The sequence below is a fragment of the Nelumbo nucifera genome, chromosome 1 (genome assembly GCF_055504915.1).
Source record: "Nelumbo nucifera cultivar China Antique chromosome 1, China Antique-T2T, whole genome shotgun sequence".
Classification (NCBI taxonomy): Eukaryota; Viridiplantae; Streptophyta; class Magnoliopsida; order Proteales; family Nelumbonaceae; genus Nelumbo; species Nelumbo nucifera.
The window spans coordinates 135812546-135828402 of record NC_142649.1 but is presented as its reverse complement, the minus strand read 5'-3'; the positions used below and the strand labels follow the sequence as shown (position 1 = coordinate 135828402).

At 43.0% G+C, this 15857-nt stretch overlaps 1 protein-coding gene and 1 pseudogene across 4 annotated transcripts in view; both read right to left on the bottom strand.

Annotated features, from left to right (window-relative positions):
- LOC104612577 (katanin p80 WD40 repeat-containing subunit B1 homolog KTN80.1) overlaps positions 1 to 15857 on the bottom strand; it is a 41305-nt gene that overhangs the window by 20556 nt on the left and 4892 nt on the right. The gene's annotated exons all lie outside the window — the stretch shown is intronic.
- LOC109115852 (pentatricopeptide repeat-containing protein At2g21090-like) lies at positions 8183 to 15680 on the bottom strand (annotated as a pseudogene).

Below are 15857 nucleotides of genomic sequence, written 5' to 3'. Positions count from 1 at the left end.
GGTGTTTCTATCACCTTCTTTCACCCACTTATATCTAGACTTTTGCCTCCAGCTGACTACCTCTTTGAATAGGATGTCTTCTAGTTGCTTCCTGAGCTTCCATCTTTCTTGTTTGTCTCTCACTTCAAAATTGCCTCCCCTTTCTTTGGCATCTAACTCCTCAATCTAATTGATCACTTCAATTTTTCTCTCTTCTATCCTTCTAAACTGTAGAATATTCCACCTTTAATCTTCCTTTTTAACTCCTTCAACTTCCAATGAAATTTCATCCCCTCCCAAATAGCACTTGGGTTAGCGTCATTCCACCAATTTTCCACCAACTCAATAAACCCAAGGTGAGATAGCCACGTGTTCTCAAATCTGAAAGGAGTGGGCCCTCTAGTACCGAGATCCTCTCTCATTAAGGTAATAGGCCAATGATTTGATGTTACCCTAGGCAACGCTCTAGAAATAATAGTCCCCCAGTGCTCCTCCCAATCTGTTGTGAATAAAAATCTATCCAACTTAGAGCATATAGGGTTCTCTTGGAGATTGGACCAAGTAAATAGGCCATGTAGCAGAGGAACCTCTTTCAACTCAAAACTGTTTATGAAGCTGTTAAACCTTCTCATGCTAGTGCTACCACCTCTCCTCACCCTATTAGTCTCCTCTGTGAATCTAATGGCATTGAAATCTCCTCCTAAACACCAAGGACCTTCCCAAAGTCCTCTAATGTCTCCTAATTCCTCCCAAAATTCACTTCGTTCTCTATAACCAGTTGGACCATACGCATTAGTTGATACCCACTCAAATCCATCTACCCTGTGTCTTAACTTGATAGAAACAGTAAACTTCCCAATCAACTTCTCCACTCCCTCAAAAACCTCTTCTTTCCACATTGTCACTAAACCTCCTAACCTTCCCCACGAAGGACAAAAAGCCCAATTGATGCCCCTTACTTTCCACACCGATCTAGCCCATCTCCTATCAAACTCCATCAGCTTAGACTCCTGAATCAGCACCAAATCTGGATTCTCTTTTCTTAGTACTTCTTTTATTAAAGGCCTTTTCCTAGCCCCCTTAACCCCCTAACATTCCAACTAAGAATCTTCATCATCACTTTCTAAAAAAACCCTTACCTGTCCTCTTTTCAATTGATCCCTCTTCTTCTGTCCTTTCTCTCACTGAACTCCTTATCTTCTTCTACATCTCGTCTTAGCCTGTCTGACTCACTCAACTTCCTCTTCCTTGGTTTTGTCTTTACCTTTCCTTTCCTCAAAAATACCTTCAACTCATTTGGATCCTTTATTTTACAGCTCATTTGCTCAACAAACTGTGCAACCGAGTCCTCCTTATCAGTTTCATTTGCACCTACTAACTAGAACATAGCCCAAAACGTAGATTGTCTTTGAACTCCTTGCTTAGCTAAACCATCAGTCATGTTGTTAGCTGATCTTCTAATCCATCTTATTTGAATCACCATGTCTTTGGTAAGCCAGGTAGACTGGACTGAGAGGAAGAATTTATGGGTCAATGTGGGCCTTGGATGGTGGGCCTCTGATGATGGAGACCACAAAATTCAGGAAAGACTAAGGACTATTAAAGGCCCATGGGATCCACTGATCACCTCTTTCTCCATTGCCCAGAAACAAGGAAAATCTGGTTCTACTTCCTTAATCCTTTTTTTTATTGGAAACGGTTACTTTTGTAGAGAACATTGATGTGGGCCCCACAGCTGTGGTCCCACTTTGTCCGTAGGGTAGAATGTATCTAGTCACAGCTGTGGTTATTTTGCTGTTCTGTTATTTCTAGTTTCAGTTTTATATTGTTTGTTATTTGTTAGCAGTTATGATGTAAACACCAAGGGCAGATATGTCCTTTCATGTAATTAGCATAACCTATATATATTAACTTAAAGTGGCGGCGGCAGAATATTGACATTCTGTTCTTCTCCTCAAAATCTGTGTTCTATTGCTCTTCCATCACTCTTTCTTCTACATCTTCTTCACTTTCTCTTCTCATCGAACCTGAAATCTCTTAGTGACAAGACTGAATAGCAGTCTTGAAAACCTACATGGTATCAGAGCCAAGTTAGGGTTTTTCATGTGAGTCTAATACCAGCCGACCACATGAGAATCTCCTAGGACTGAAAGCTGAAAAGGAGGAGTTCGCAGACTAATTCTTGGAGATTGCCAGAGGTACTAGCAGCTGTTGGAAACTTGCTAGGGTTGCAGAGTGTTGGTGGTCAGGAAGGATCAGAGAAGACTAGGGTTCAGGTAACCCTAGAAGGCAGCGAACTATTTTTTCCTTGTAAGTTGTTACTTTTTAATAGAAGTTCTTTCTGAGAAGATAGGTTGGATCTATCTGGAGGGGAAGGCCGAACCATTCTAGCTCTTTCTCTCTTCGATTTCCTAGGGTTTTACAGCAAACCCTGAACCGAACTGTGTTTCTCTCTACTCTAGGGTTTGAAAGTGATCTACGGCAATGCCTAGCGGTTGACTGAACCCTGTGATCTACCTAGAGCTACTCTTAAGTTGATTGGTAGGTCCGATCAGATTTTAGGGTTTCTTATTAACCCTACTGCAAGCTTATCTATACAGTTTGGACTGTGCGACTGAATTGCTTCCTTTCAGGACTGATTAAAACTCTAACTTTCCCTAGCATATCGTTTTTGTTTTAAAGCTGTTCTCAGAGTTCTAAGGGGGTTAGAGATCTACGGACAGCTACTGCTGTGTCGGCTAGTTGGTTTCAGATCAGAATTACTTTGGTTTTGTGCACATACACTGAGAATACAGATCAGGCCTATACTGTTTTGATTGTGATTGGTGATTCAAGTACTGTTTTGAGACTTGACAGAAATGGAGTCTAAAATTCAGGCAGAAGGCAGTCTTGGGAACATCAGTTATGGTGGTATTTCTGAGATGGGTGGTCAGATTACGACCGTAAAGTTTGATGGATCAAACTATTTGGAATGGGCCCAATCAGCCATGATGGCTATTGGTGGAAGAGGTAAATTAGGGTACCTCCTGGGAGATATGAAAGAACCTTCCAAGGGAGACCCGACATATACCAAGTGGATGCAAGAAAACTACTTGGTTATGACATGGCTGTGTAATTCTATGCAGCCTCATATTAGCCGGAATTATTTGTGGGCAAAGACAGCTAAGGAGATATGGGATGTTATAAAAGAAACTTACTCCCAACCCCTTAATGTTGCCAGAGCATATGAATTGAAATGTGAAGTGAACACCCTTAAACAATGAGAGAAACCGGTATCGGTCTACTTCTCTACCTTGAAGTCCCTGTGGCATGAGATTGATCACTTAGAGACTCTTGAGTGGGAGAGTCCCAAAGATGCTCAGACCCATAGAAAGCACATCGAGACAAACAGAGTGTTTGAGTTCCTAGCGGGACTGAACTCAGAATATGATATTGTGAGGCAGCAGATTTTGACTAGAGACAGTGTGACTCTCTCTCAGGCTTACTCATTTGTACACAGTGAAGAAACCAGAAGGAAGGTTATGATGCAACCCATATCAGCCTTTGTAGCGGCTACACCCAAATCAGGGGGTGATTCAGAGAAGGACAGGAGAAAGGAAGACAAGAAGGATGTAGTATGTGAAGATTGTAAGAAACCCAAACATACAAAAGAGACATGTTGGAAACTGCATCCCCACTTGGTTCCTGCGAAGTTAAGAAACAAGAAGGGCACTGCTCATGTAGCCATGAACACTGATTCAGCATCCTCATCTGGCACAAAAGGAACATCTTTGGAGACCTTAGCTGCAGTTCGAGCTGCCCTAATACAGCTAGAAAAGGAGGTTGGAAATTCAGCTTAGCCACCGCAACCTCCATCAGCCCCTGTCACATCTGCCTTCGCCCATTCAGGTACTCGAGCTTCAGCCTATCATGCCTCAGCTCCAGGTACTACTGAACCTTGTTGGGTAATAGACTCAGGTGCATTTGATCACATGACTAGCTTGCCTTCACTGTTTACTACTTACCATTTGTCTTCTGGTAGGGATAAGGTATCTATTGTTGATGGCTCCCTGGTTCCTATTTCTGGGAAGGGTGACATCAAGCTTTCAGATACTATCTCCCTATCATCTGTTTTGCATGTGCCTAAGCTTGATACTAACCTTCTTTCAGTCAGTAGTATTACCAAGCATATGAACTGCTTAGTAACCTTCTTCCCTAACCGATGTGTTTTTCAGAGCTTGGAGACGCAGAAGGTGATTGGGACTGGCCGTGAGACGAATGGGATCTATCTGCTCGGGGAGTGGTTCCGTCAGGGAGAGGCAGTAGAGAAGTTGTCTTTTGTTTCTCAGAGTGTGAGTCCGGTTATGCTTTGGCATAACCGATTAGGTCATTTGTCTTTTTGATCTTTACAGAGTCTGTTTCCTACTTTATTTGAGTCTATTGAGTTGTATCAGCTACAGTGTGAAAGTTGTGAGTTTGCTAAGCATTGTAGAAAGCCTTATTAATTGAATAATAAAAGGAGTGATAATTCTTTTGATATTGTGCATACTGACGTTTGGGGGCCTTATCATATCGCTTCCATGGGTGGGTACAGATATTTTTTGTTATTTGTTGATGACCATACCCGCTTTTCTTGGGTTTATCTCATGCGTTCACGAGATGAGGTACCTTCCCTGACCCAAAATTTTCATCAAATGATCCTAACCCAGTTTGATGCCAAGATCAAAGTTCTCCGATCTGATAACGGAAATGAATACTTTGCTAAATCATTGACATCTTATCTTCTTCATCATAGGGTTATCCACCAGAGCTCTTGCCCTCATACACCTCAACAAAATGGAGTTGCCGAGAGGAAGAATAGGCACATTTTGGAAGTGGCTAAAAGCCTCATGTTTACTTCCAATGTCCCTATTCGCTTCTGGGGGGATGCTATCCTCACGGCAGTATACCTTATTAATCGGGTCCCTTCCAAGGTCCTTGATATGCGATCTCCTTTTTCGCTTCTACACCCATGTGAGGACTTGTTTTCTATTCCCCTTAAGACATTCGGTTGAACTTGCTTTGTTCAGCTTCTCGGACCCCATCCCTCCAAGTTCGAACCCAAAGCCTCCAAATGCATCTTCCTTGGTTATGCACAAACTCAAAAGGGTTATTGATGTTATGATCCTGTCTCCGGGAGGAAGTTTGTCTCCATGGATGTCACTTTCTTTGAGGGGACACCCTATTATCCTCGGGTTGCCCCTCAGGGAGAGAGTAGTGAGAGTGGGGGTTTGAGTTCTTGTCTTCAGGGGGAGAGCAGTGAGAGTGGGGCAGTTCCTTTACCTATTCCATTGGGTGATGACAACTGCAATGGTGAGGGTGGTCAGAGGGATCAGGAGTTGAGGGTTTATCACAGGCGATGCAGGCAGGTTGATCATGATCATCAGCAGTCCAGACCAGCTCCAATCTCATCTGCAGCTCCAGGTCCAGATACTTCAGTCCCAAAGCCCACAGAGACTTCCCCTACAGATGATCTTGACCTTCCAATTGCAGTTCGTAAAGGAAAACGACATTGTACCACATCCACAGCCCACTGTATTTCCCATTTTTTATCCTATGATCGCCTATCTCCTACCTACAGGTCCTACCTTAGCTCCATTTCCAATGTCCCTATTCCAAGAACAGTGCAAGAAGCCCTATCCGTCCCTGAATGGAAAGATGCAATGCAAGTTGAGATGGATGCTCTGTTGAAGAACAACACCTGGCAGGTAGTTGATTTGCCAAAAGGAAAGAAACCAGTTGGATGCAGATGGGTATTTACGGTGAAGCATAATGCAGATGGATCTAGTGAGAGGTATAAAGCTCGGTTAGTTGCAAGAGAGTTTACACAGACTTAGGGCATAAATTACTTGGAGACATTTGCACCGGTAGCCAAGATGACTACTATTCGAGTTCTCTTGTCCCTTGCAGCAAGTCACACTTGGCCTTTATACCAAATGGACGTGAAAAATGCCTTTCTGAATGGATATCTGCAGGAAGAAGTTTACATGCATTTGCCTCTTGGATTCTATGATGCAGAAGTAGGTAAGAAGGTCTGTCGGCTCAACAAGGCTTTGTATGGTTTGAAACAGTCACCTAGGGCTTGGTTCGATAGATTCAGACTAGCACTTGTGAAGTTTGGATATGTACAGGCCCAGTCAGATCATACCCTATTCATCAAGAGGGTGGAGTCCTCTTTGACACTGTTGGCAGTATATGTTGATGATATTGTGGTCACAGGGAATGATAGCCATGAGATTGAGTCTCTTAAACAGCTTCTTCACCAAGAATTTGAGGTGAAGGACCTTGGTGTACTCCGGTATTTTTTGGGTATTGAGGTTGCTAGATCCAAACAGGGGATCTTCATATCTCAGAGGAAATATGTCCTAGACCTGTTGGCGAAAACTGGAAAGTTAGGTGTCAAGCCTGCAGATACACCAATTGAACAGAATCACAGGATTAGTGCCGAGAGTGGGGAGCTTCTTGAAGACAAAGTTATGTTCCAACAACTGGTAGGAAAGCTCCTATATCTCTGCCTCACTCGGCCAGATATTACTTATGTTGTTAGTGTTGTCACCCAGTACATGCATTCTCCTAGAACCACACATCTTCTTGCGGCAGAAAGAATCTTAGCCTACTTGAAGAGATGCCCAGGTAGGGGTATACTTTTCAAGAACAACAATCACATGAAGGTGGAGGTTTATACTGATGCAGATTGGGCTGGGAGTGTTGATGACAGAAGGTCTACCTCGGGATATTGTGCCCTTGTGGGAGGAAACCTTGTCTCCTGGAGAAGTAAGAAACAAAGTGTTGTCTCCCGGTCAAGTGCTGAAGCAGAATACAGGTCCATGGCCAATGGAGTGGCTGAAATCCTATGGCTAAGATCTCTACTTGAGGAGTTGGGTATTGAGTATGAGAAGCCCCTGATGCTGTACTGTGATAATCAAGCCGCCATTAATATAGCACATAATCCAGTACAGCATGACAGAACCAAACACATTGAAGTCGACCGCCATTTTGTGCGAGAGAGGGTCTCATCTCAAGAAGTATGCCTCCCTTACATCACATCCAGTATGCCTAGCAGACATTCTTACTAAAGCCGTATCAAGAAAGAAGCTAGAGGCGGATCTATCCAACTTGGGAATGATGAACATATACTCCCAACTTGAGGGGGAGTGTAGAGAACATTGATGTGGGCCCCACAGCTGTGATCCCACTCTGTCCGTAGGGTAGAATGTATCTAGTCACAGCTGTGGTTATTTTGCTGTTCTGTTATTTCTAGTTTCAGTTTTATATTGTTTGCTATTTGTTAGCAGTTATGATGTAAACACCAAGGGCAGATATGTCCTTTCATGTAACTAGCATAACCTATATATATTAACTTAAAGTGGCGGCGGCAAAATATTGACATTCTGTTCTTCTCCTCAAAATCTGTGTTCTATTGCTCTTCCATCACTCTTTCTTCTACATCTTCTTCACTTTCTCTTCTCATCGAACCTGAAATCTCTTAGTGATCAAGACTGAATAGCAGTCTTGAAAACCTACAACTTTCATTAAGATAATTAAACACAAATATAACTATCAACCACCCAATTATACCCAGACTCCCAAACTTTGTGATTGCACCCACCCAATTACTAGCTTAGAATCCCTTCTACCTCGATTTGATGAAGCCCCATCTGCTTAGCCAGCCTTAAGCCTTGTAGTACAGCCAACACTTCCACTCTTAGTGAATCCCACACTCATATTGGCCCAGAAAATAAAGCAATTAGTCTGCCCTCTGCATTGCTTAGAACTCCACCTATTCCAGAAGGGCCCGGGTTGCCTAAAGAGTTTCCATCAAAGTTCAGTTTTACCCTTTGGACAGTAAGAGTCCAAATATCCTGAGATTCAGCCTCAAAGAAGTAGAATTTTCCACTATATTCCGGCCTCTTAAGATGTCATAAACTGAGAAGTTTATGGTGGGGCAGTGGTCTTGGAAGCAGGGGGAATTTTTTTTTCGCACATGGTAACCAAATTTAATTTTCATTAAGAAAGGGTATCTAAAAGTATCTCGCTATTGAGACCAACTCCTACAGCATGACCTTCCATAAAGGAGAGCCTATAACCTGCCAGGAACAAGCAAAATGGTACAGCTTCTGTGCTACTTCTTCAGTACGCTCCTTGCTGAGTTAAGAAATAATAACAGAATCAGAATCTTGTAGTCTCATGTAATAGAAGTATCTTCTTCCATCTGACCAGCTAATTGTTCCAAAATTGAGTATATTTCATCTTTCAAGGGGTGTGATCGATCTGATACACTGAATGTGTGCATTCTATTCTCGATTTCTATCCAACTGATAGCTCGTTCTTTTCTCACCTGTCTCTCATTCATGAGGTGTCTCACCTTCTCTACTGACTCCCACCTCCCAACTGCAGCATATATGTTTGAAAGCAACACATATCCAGCAGATGATTGAGGCTCCAACACATATCCTTCTCTACTGACTCCAACTCTGCTGCTTGCCTTCCCAAATCTATATTTCCATGAATCCTACAAACACCAAGTAGTGCATTCCAAACTCTGCCATCGGGTTTGCAAGGCATGTTCTCAAGCAGATCCAACACCTCATCAAAACGTCCAGCACAGCCCAAAAGATCAATCAAGCATGCATAGTGCTCTTGGTTTGGAACAATACCACCATCATGGGTCATGCAGTTAAAATAGCCAATTCCTTCTTGCACAAGACCTGAATGACAACATGCATTGAGAAAGACAACCGAGGTGATCTCATCTGGATTTGTCCCTGCTTGCACCATGTTGTGCAACACTTGTGTTAAAATAATGTTAAAATAATTTAGTTGCTTATGTTAGGTCCTGTTTGGCTAATTAAAGTGTTTTTTATTTCGTTTTTTCTTTCTGTTATGTCTGTTATTGTACTCAGGGGCACAAGGGTCTTTTCCCTTGTTATTTCTGCCGCCCTATTTATATTAAAATAAAGGCTGGCGCCGCCAGCACTGTTACATTGCAAAACCCTTCTTTCTTCCCTCCTCTCTTCTCTTCTCTTCTCTTCTCCTCTTCTCTTCTCTTCTCTTCTCTTCCTCTTATTTCTGGCCGACCATACTGTCAAGATGGTATCAGAGTGGGAATACTGATTAAAGAGAGCAGATCGAACAACCTTACTGAGAGAACAGATCGAACAGACTAGCAGAACCTGGGAGGAACAGAAATCGGATTCTGAACTGAAAAACAGCTACAACTGGTACAGTTCTCCCTGTTTTTCTCTTCTTTACCCTCCTTGGTCATGTGCCGAGTGAAAACCCTATGAGTCTGGGCGGCTGAATGCTGTCAAATCTGTGTACCCCCTGTTTTTTTGGATCGTGTGATCCTGTTCATGTGTTAAGACAACTGTAGGTCAAGGATGACCTGTCTTCTCAATGGTTTGATTTGACTATAAGTAAGAAGGATCTCTCCTGCTGATTAATGGCTGTTAGATATTCTGGAATTCTGGTAGGTTGGAACTGTTAAAACTATACAGGTCTGAAATCTGCCGAATATTACCTCTGTTTTGTCCGGAATTTGGTACTGTTTGTGCTCAACCTGGTTGTTAAACCCAAGTGTGTGGGTGTGAACTGAGTGGAGCATTGTTTTGTGGAGTAAGGAGGGGTCCTAAGTCCGGTGTTTGGGACTGATTAACTGTTTGACCATGTCGACTGAGAATTCTGCTACTTCAGAGATTTCAGGGAGCCACAATGGAGTGAGTGGGGGAATGGATATGAGCTTTCCCATGGCTGTTATTCCCTTTGATGGTCTGAATTACCTTGAGTGGTCTAGGGGAATAAAACTTTACATCACTGCTAGGGGGAAAATAGGATACATCAATGGGAGAGTGAAGGAACCGAAGTATGGAAGTGCTGAGCATGATAGGTGGAACCAAGAGAACAGTATGGTGATGTCTTGGCTCTTGGTTTCAATGCTGCCACAAGTAAGGAAGACTTTTATGTGGGCTGAAACTGCTTGTGAGATATGGGAACAAGCGAAGTCCACCTATTCAGAGCAGAGACATTATGCCAAGATATATCAACTGCAAGTTGAATCCTCTACTTGCAAGCAGGGGGAGAGGAGTCTCTCGATGTACTATTCTGATTTGACATCAATATGGAAAGAACTTGATCACTATCAGAATGTGAATTGGAAGTGTGATGAAGACGCAAAGGCCTATAAGTCACTTGTATCTTAGCAACGAGTGTTTGCCTTCCTCCTAGGGCTGAATCCGTCGTATGAGTCCATCAGAGTGCAGATCTTGGGTAGTAAAGACTTGCCATCAGTTCAGGAGGTGTATGCCTTGGTGCAATCAGAAGAAAGCAGAAGAAGTGTGATGAATGGTGTAGAAGGGGAGTCAGTTGCCCTAGCTGTCCGGGGAAATTCAGATACAAATGTCGGAGGTGGTTTTAAAAAGGGTGACACTCAGAAAAAATCAGATGATAAGAGTAAGCTTTGGTGCACTCACTGCCAGAAGACACGACACACGAAAGATACATGTTGGGATCTCCATGGAAAACCTAAATGAGCATAAGATTTGGGTAAGAAGTCAGCACCTGATCAGGGCAAGAAACCAGGCCAGCAGAATAAAAAAAGGTATAACTCAGCTAATATGGCATCGACAGAAACTAGTCCTTCGGTAACTCAGGAGAGACATCCCAGTTCTGACCCTAAGGAAGATATTATCAACTCCTTCCATGAACATTTGGAATTGTATGGTAGGACTCTCCGCCAGATGGATTTTGGGCCTACTCCCTCTACCTCGTTTGCGTCTACATCAGGTAATGCCACAGCCTTCCATGTGTCATCTCATACTACTGATTCGCCTTGGATTATTGACTCTGGAGCCTCAAATCACATGACCGGTAAGTCTAATTTGTTTCAGACATATAACCTTCTCTCTGGGAGAGATAAGGTAAGACTGGCTGATGTTTCTTTTTCTACCATAGTTGGTCGAGGCACCATACCTCTCCCACTTGGCCTTACTCTTCCTAATGTACTGCATGTTACGAAATTACCTATTAATTTGATGTCTATTAGTAGTCTAACTCACTCCTTGAACTGCTCAATCACTTTTCTTCCGTCTTCATGTGTGTTTCAGGATTTGACCTCGGGGAAGACGATTGGTAGAGGAAGCATGGTGGATGGTCTCTATGTGTTGGAGAATAATGCTGGTCTAGTGGCAACAGAGTCCACGAGTTCGTCAAGTGAGAGTCAAGCCTATTTATGGCATAGTCGTTTAGGTCGTCTTTCTTTTGAGTCGTTAAAAGTTATGTTTCCAAAGTTGTTTGAGTCCTTGTCAGTGAGTCAGTTACAGTGTCAAACTTGTCAGTTGAGTAAGCATTGTAGAAGTTCTTTACCTTTACGAAATAAAAGATCTGAATTTCCATTTCATATTGTTTATTCTGATGTTTGGGGCCCTGTTACTCTACCTACTGCGGCTGGCTATAAGTACTTCATTACCTTGATTGATGATTATTCTAGATACACTTGGGTTTACCCTATGCGATCTCGAGATGAAGTGCCACAAATTATGAAAGATTTTCAATGCATGGTGTTCACTCAGTTCCAAACGGAAATCCATATCTTCCAGTCGGACAATGTGAAGGAATATTTCCATAGTGATCTCACGAAGTTTTTTGCTTCGAGTGGGTCACTTCAGCGAAGCTCTTGTGCCAGAACACCCCAACAAAATGGTGTGGCTGAACGGAAGAACCGTCACCTTCTCGAAGTCGCTCGTGGCTTGTTGATTCATATGAATGTGCCAAAATAGTTCTGGATGGATGCAGTCTTGTGTGCGACATATATCATCAATCGCATGCCCTCTCGGCTACTAGAGTATAAGGCCCCACATCAGCTCTTGTTCCCTACAGCCCCGCTGTCCACCATTCCAATGCGTGTTTTTGGGTGTCGTTGTTTTGTCCATAACATGTCCCCTACTCGTGGTAAGCTTGATCCTCAGGCTATTCCTTGTGTTTTTCTTGGTTACCCTTTATCTCAAAAGGGGTATCGTTGTTATGATCCCATTACTCGCAAGTACTACGTTTCCATTGATGTCTCATTCCTTGAGAATCAACCTTTTTTCTCGGTTTCTCCTCAGGGGGAGAGTAGGGTTGAGGAGAAACAGGCGACGACTCAAATTCAACTACCTCCTTTACCCAATCCTCCTCCATTCCGGGTTTTTCATCGTCGCCATAAGAGCCAGCAGAGTTCAAGAACCGTGGAGCCCGACACTATGTAACCAACATCATCGGATTCACCCGAGGCAGATCCGTCTCATCAGCCAGGTACACTTGCTCCCATTGATATATCTGCTCCTTTAAATGTTGATTCACCTGTCACCAATGATCTTAATATTCCTATTGCTAAGAGGAAGGGTGTTAGGTCTTATACCACTAATCATCCTGTCTCTAACTTTGTGTCCTATAAGCATGTTTCGCCTTCATATCATGCCTTTCTCTCTTCTGTGGACAGTGTTCCCATTCCTAAGACTGTGGCAGAAGCTTTGTCAAAACCTGAATGGACAGATGCAATGCAGGAAGAAATTGATGCTTTACACAAAAATGGCACTTGGGAGTTGGTAGACCTTCCTGAAGGGAAGGAACTAGTGGGGTGCAAATGGGTGTTCACAGTGAAACACAAGGCTGATGGAACTATTGAAAGGTACAAGGCTAGACTGGTAGCAAGAGGCTTCACACAGGTATATGGAGTGGACTATGCAGAGACTTTTGCTCCAGTAGCCAAGATGAACTCTATCAGGATTCTTCTTTCCTTGGCAGCAAATCTTGACTGGGATCTTCACCAATTGGACATCAAAAATGCTTTCTTGAATGGTGACTTGGAAGAGGAAGTGTACATGACCCAACCCCCAGGGTTCTATGCCAAAGGCAGTGAACAAAAGGTGTGCAAGTTAAAAAAATCTCTATATGGGTTGAAACAATCACCTCGGGCTTGGTTCAGTAAGTTTCATTTAGCAGTTCAATAGATGGGGTTCAAACAATGCTAGTCAGATCATACTCTATTTGTGAAAAGAAGTGAAGGTAAAATTGCAACCCTTATTGTGTATGTGGATGACATAGTGATCACAGGAGATTGGGAGGCTGAAATCAGGAGACTGAAAAAATTCTTAGCCACTAAATTTGAGGTGAAGGATCTAGACCCCTTACGATACTTCCTTGGAATTGAAGTTGCCCGCTCTCACAAGGGCATCTTTATTTCCCAACGGAAGTATGTACTAGATCTACTAGAAGATACAGGCAAGTTGGGGGTAAAACCATTTGATTCACCTATTGAACCTAATCACCATCTAGGAGACAGTCAGGGAGAGTTTTTGAAAGATGTAAAGATGTTCCAGAGACTCGTGGGGAGACTTTTGTATTTATCTATGACCAGGCCTGATATTGCCTATGCAGTGGGTGTCCTTAGTCAATTCATGCACAGCCCTAGGACAACTCACTTTGATGCTGCAAAGAGGATCTTGAAATATCTCAAAAAGTTTCCTGGAGCTGGTTTGTTGTTCCAGAAACACAGTCACTTAAAAGTGGAAGTATATACAGATGCAGATTGGACAGGAGCAGTCAATGACCGAAAGTCTACCAGTGGGTATTGTGCCTTTGTAGGAGGAAACCTTGTCACATGGAGAAACAAAAAACAAAGTGTGGTGGCTAGATCTAGTGTTGAAGCAGAGTATAGAGCGATGGCTCATGGGGTTGCGGAAATCATGTGGATAAGAAATCTGTTAGGTGAACTGGGTTTCGTAGTAAGCAATCCTATGTCACTCTACTATGACAATAAAGCTGCCATCAATATTGCTGCTAATCCAGTTCTGCATGATAGGACGAAACACATTGAAGTGGACAAGCATTTTATTAGAGAGAAACTTGAAAGTGGAGAAGTGTGTACACCATATGTCAGCTTAGAAGAACAACTTGCAGATATCTTCACCATAGGTCTCCATCATGTGTGGTACAAAGATTTGTGTGACAAGTTGGGCATGATTGACATCTATGCTCCAACTTGAGGGGGAGTGTTAAAATAATTTAGTTGCTAATGTTAGGGCCTGTTTGGATAATTAAAGTGTTTTTTATTTCGTTTTTTCTTTCTGTTATGTCTGTTATTGTACTCAGGGGCACAAGGGTCTTTTCCCTTGTTATTTCTGCCGCCCTATATATATTAAAATAAAGGTTGGCGTCGCCAGCACTGTTACATTGCAAAACCCTTCTTTCTTCCCTCCTCTCTTCTCTTCTCTTCTTCTCCTCTTCTCTTCTCTTCTCTTCCTCTTATTTCTGGCTGACCATACTGTCAAGAACTTGTATAGCCTCTTCTCCACAGCCATGTTGTGCCAAGGCCGAGATCATTGTGTTCCATAGCACAGTGTCTTGCTTATTACCCATGAGATCAAAAACCCGTAAACTAAGCTCCAAACTTCCAAATTTTGAATACATATCAATGAGTGAACTGACAACTATCGTATTAGGCTTGAAACCAGTCCTTACCATAAAGGCATGGATTTGTTTCCCATGCCCGAGTGAAGAAATACTTGCGCTAGCACAAAGACAACTACTGAAAGTGAACTGATCCGGTCTAATGCACATAGTCATCGTTTTCCTGAAGAGCTCAAGTGCACATGTCACATACCACTCCAAGCATAGCCAAAAAGCAAAGCTGTCCATGACACAGGATTTTTCTCTGGCATCTCATCAAACAATTTTGTAGCTGATTCAAGATCCCCCAATTTGGCATACCCTGAAACCAAAGTTGTCCAAGCAAGCACATCCCTTGTAGGCATGTCATTGAATAATTTTCTAGCATCACCAATCACCCCACATCTGGCATAAGCATCAACAATACAGCTCGAGAGAACCACATTTGAAAGGAACCCAACAACTAAAACCTGGCCATGTACCTGCCTAGTAAGAGACAAATTCTCCAACTTCACACATGCAGTCAAAACACCAGCTAAGCTAAAGTGATTGAACCCAAGTGAAGAACGACGTAACTGAGCATAAAACCTCAAAGCTTCACCGCAAAATCCATGTTGGGCCAATTAAATTATCATGGTGTTCCAAGACACAACATCCCTTTCAGGCATTCTGTCAAATAATCTCCTTGCTGGCTTAAGCATTCCGAGCTTCGCAGCCAGCGAGCATATTGTTCCAAGAGTACAAATTTCTTACCCGCATTTTGTCGAAAACCCGGTGGGCATCGAGGTCGTTGCCGGATTTAAAGTACATATTAATTAAATGATTCAACAAGAACATTTTCGGGTTCTTGAGGCTGGTCAACTTTAAATGGAGGTGAATCCATTTTCCTTCTCTGAGAGATCTAGAGCTCGCACACTGTTGGAAGAGAAAAGTAATCGTCCTATGGTCTAAGCAGAGACCGAGGCGGGATAGGAGCTCTAAGGACCCAACTGCTTCTTTGAGCTTCCCTTGCGAGCAGAGATCAATGAGGCATTGGACGACACAGGGACGGTTGGATTTCTTCTTTCGGGTCCGACTGATTGAGAGAATGCGATTTGGGGAGGGGAGAGAGGGCATTGCAGAAGATCATGTGAGGTGTCATCATCTATGAATCCGGTTCAAAGTTGCCAAGTTTTGGACGCTCCACCCTGGGCACCACCGCCAGCCGGCTGTGACAACGCGAAGTTGACCCACCATTCGTCGAGTGGACCTGATTGACAGTGTCTGATCTGCTTATAGCCATCGACATAGTCCACATGCAATTGGTAGGCCCCATTTCACCTTGGGAAGGGTTTTGACGATTTTTCTGTGAGACCCAGCAGGGGGAAATTTTATTGGTGCACAATCTATGGACTCTGCAGATTTGAAAACACAACCAGATCTTTTGAAGATTTACT